Genomic DNA, 3,539 nt, shown 5'->3' on the forward strand with positions numbered 1-3,539 from the left:
CAAGGCTCACATTCATCATTCTGCAATTATGAATTATAGGTTAGGATTCACTCTGCTTAGTTATACCTACATTTTTTACTCTAATCAAAAAAAAATCAGGATGTATAATTCCGATAGATTACCTTCCAGCAGAAACCTTGGTATTTTATTACCACGAGGCAACCAAGCTCCAATAGAATGCTAATGGAAAATGAATCCTTTCAGATTTTTGACAGATAAAACATCAGGTGAAACTTTCTGGCTTCTGAATTTTAAGACTGGAGGACGAGACCCACGAGATCACAAAATGAAGAAATCATGCCACAGTCCATACAGAAATAGACATTTTTTTGAAACAGAAACCCAGAGACCACATGGATCCCAATGGAAAACATAATGATTTAATAATCAACAGCATGACAGACCAACAAGGAAAATCATGAATCCTTTCTTTTCGGCCCCCAAAGTAGCTGTAAGTCTTAACGCCAACATACCCGAGGAAAGATTCTCCACCATGAGTGACAGTTGCTTACAAAGGCAGAGACGCTCCAATGAGAGTGAAATCAAATGTGTAATTGTAAAAAGCCACCTAGGCGAATCTGGCTCGCCTTGGGTAGGATAGGGGAATCTCATGGTAGGAGATCCTGTACGAACAAGCCCAGCAATCACATTCTACGAAATGCTTGTAGGCAAGACTTAGTAAGCAAGGAGCCTCCCACACCAGCATCTACAGAAGAAAGACAATTACCAAGATCAAAACAGAAACAGTGCTCAAACAAATGGCTCACTGTGCCACAAATATTTTCCTGAGAACAGAGAATAATGTAAAAATAGAAAGTAAAATGGACACAAAGTGCTAGAGGAAATATAAAGAACAAATAAACTGTACCTTTACGGGGGCATACTCTTTAGACACTGGTTTGTTTGGAGGCATTAGCTGCAGGGAATTGGACATAGCCACAGACCGAAACACCCATATGATTCCCCTGAATTCTATGTTCTCTGTAGGTTATTGGAAGCTGATTTATTACTCAACCCTGTGAGGTTCTGCAAAACACACAGGTGAGAGAAATTTTCATCTCTGGCAGTCCTTAATAGCTATGCTTCCTAGCTGGTTAGTAAGGTGTTCCTCCAAGTAATTATCCCGCAGGGAGTTTGTGGGAAGACAGGCACTTGAGCAAACCCTACAAACCACCTAGCTTGTTCTGCTAGACAAAGCCATTCTCTAACCTGGCCTTGCCTAGAGGCCCTACAGGCAACTGGATTTCTTAAAGCAGAAATATACTCTTAAGCAAAATACATTGCTCTGGTAAAATAAACTGGAGCTTTATTAACAGCTCCCACCTGCATGAGGTTATGGGGAAAAGAGGAGGAGAAAAGACTTAAGTTTTGATGATAATTAACACACAAAGATTGTAAGAATCTTCAATGACCATGAAACTATCAAGCATCTGACCTTGGACAGCAGAAGTTAGACCCAAACAGATGCTGGTCTCTTACCATGTGCTGTAACCGTCTTGCATTAGAGCAGACACCCTTGCACTCCAAGTCGAAAACATTGTAATGGATACTGAACTCTATAGATTCCAGATGTAACCTACTCAAAGGTACAAATTGTATCAACTGATTGAGTAAAAATTACAATGTTTCTGTTCAAGGAAAATATTTGCTCTCACTTGAACCTCAAACCCAAAGGCAAGTTCACTTTTGTGATTTGTAAATGCTCTATCACATGCCTAGAACCCTCCTCCTCTCTTCAAATTAACAAACTCCTGATCTTTCTTCAAAATCTCCATGAAGTCCTTTCCCAGCTCTTTTAGGAACATTTACTTGTTCCCTAATATGATTTCTGTGTGCTTTGTAAATGTCTACCAAAAAGGGTTACAGTTGTTTATCTGTGGCTGTCCCACGTGAGTTCCCTGTAAAAGAGACAATGTCTTACCCATCTTTATAGCCCTAACACTTAACATAGGGCCTGGCACTTAGTTAGTGTGGCAATTTCAAGCTACAGCCCCAAAAATGTTTGACATTTCTTCCATTTCGAGGTAAGTCTACGCCCCTGCCTTTGAATCTGAGCAGGTTTGTAGGGCTTCAACAAGTAGAGTACAGCAGAAGTGATACTGTGTGGCTGGGCTAGTAACACACCTATAATCTCAGCAACTTGGGAGGCTGAAGCAGGAGGATCACTTGAGCCCAGGAGTTTGAGGCTGCAGTGAGCTATGATTGCACCACAGGACTCCAGCCTGGGAGACAGAGCAAGACTCCTTCTCTTTAAAAAAAAAAAAAAAAGTGATGCTGTGTGAATATGAGGCTAAGTCAGAAAGACGATCATGAAGTTTTCACCTGGTTCTCTTAAGATGCTCGCTCTGAGGAATGACCCATCATGCAAGGAGTCACTCCAGTTGACAGCCAGCATCAATGGGCAGCCAGAAGAGTGTGCACCAGCTCCGTTGTTCAGCCCCATCAAGGCTTCCAATGACTACAGTCCTGTGGACATCTGACTGCAGCTGCAGGAGAGAGCCCCCAAACAAAATCCAAGCAAGATCAGTCTAGCCAAGCCCTTCCTAGATTTCTGATCCTCAAACTCACAAGCAAAATTAAAAAATGTTGTTTTAAGCCACCAAGTTTGGGGGATCATTGTTGTGCAGCAACAGGAACCACAACAGTTGGTACTAAATAAATATTTATTGAATCTGTGAATGAGACACATAAAAGAGACCTTTCTACCATTAAGAAAAATGAAAGGTCAGGGTAACTTCATCCTACAGTGGTTTTTGTGGTCACAGATACATTTCTTATCACTCTATGCATTAACAAGCTATTATGGAGTTCTACTCATCTAGCAAATTCTAGGCAATATGCTTTTAGCTTCTACCTCATCTAACTCTCACGACCATCGAGGGACCATTTATTTGTCATTCAACACTTTAAGCACTAGGAAGTGAAGCTCAGAGAGGCTGTGGGTTACCTGCCCCCATGGGTGGCATGTGACTAAGCTGGATTTCCCCAGGACCGCCGAACCAACGCCCACGTCCTCTACGCCACCACTGTCTTCTTCCATCACTTTTACTTTGCCCATAACCAGTAAAAGGAAATGCTCAGTTTGGTATGTCAATAGGTAACACCATGGGGCCAACCTAATGTCATGGGCAACAGGCTGAACAGCCAAGGGTAAAACCAGACACTGTGCCAAGGACAGACAAGCCTGGCACCATGGAGAGCTCTATTTCTAAGGCCAATTCTGTGGCCCTTCAATAACAAACCTTTTTCCTCCTCATCCCATTCAAAACCGTAGCAGAAGGGGCAGCTCTGAAGCACTGGGATTAGAGAATCCAACCAAAGATAAGGACAGTAAGTCAATCTGGGAATCAGCCAAAACAGATGGTTTAACAAAACGTGATGATACATGGTATAGAATCTATATGGAGAGGAAGAGACACCAAAGACACGGTCTTTGCCTTTTGGTGGTTTTGATCCATGCAAGGAGAAAAGAAAAATGCCATTATAAACAAATAAAATAAAAACTACTCCTAGTTATCCACTCAAACATACCTATAGGT

Source organism: Propithecus coquereli, unplaced genomic scaffold, assembly GCF_000956105.1.
Source record: "Propithecus coquereli isolate 6110/MARCELLA unplaced genomic scaffold, Pcoq_1.0 Scaffold69, whole genome shotgun sequence".
Lineage (NCBI taxonomy): Eukaryota > Metazoa > Chordata > Mammalia > Primates > Indriidae > Propithecus > Propithecus coquereli.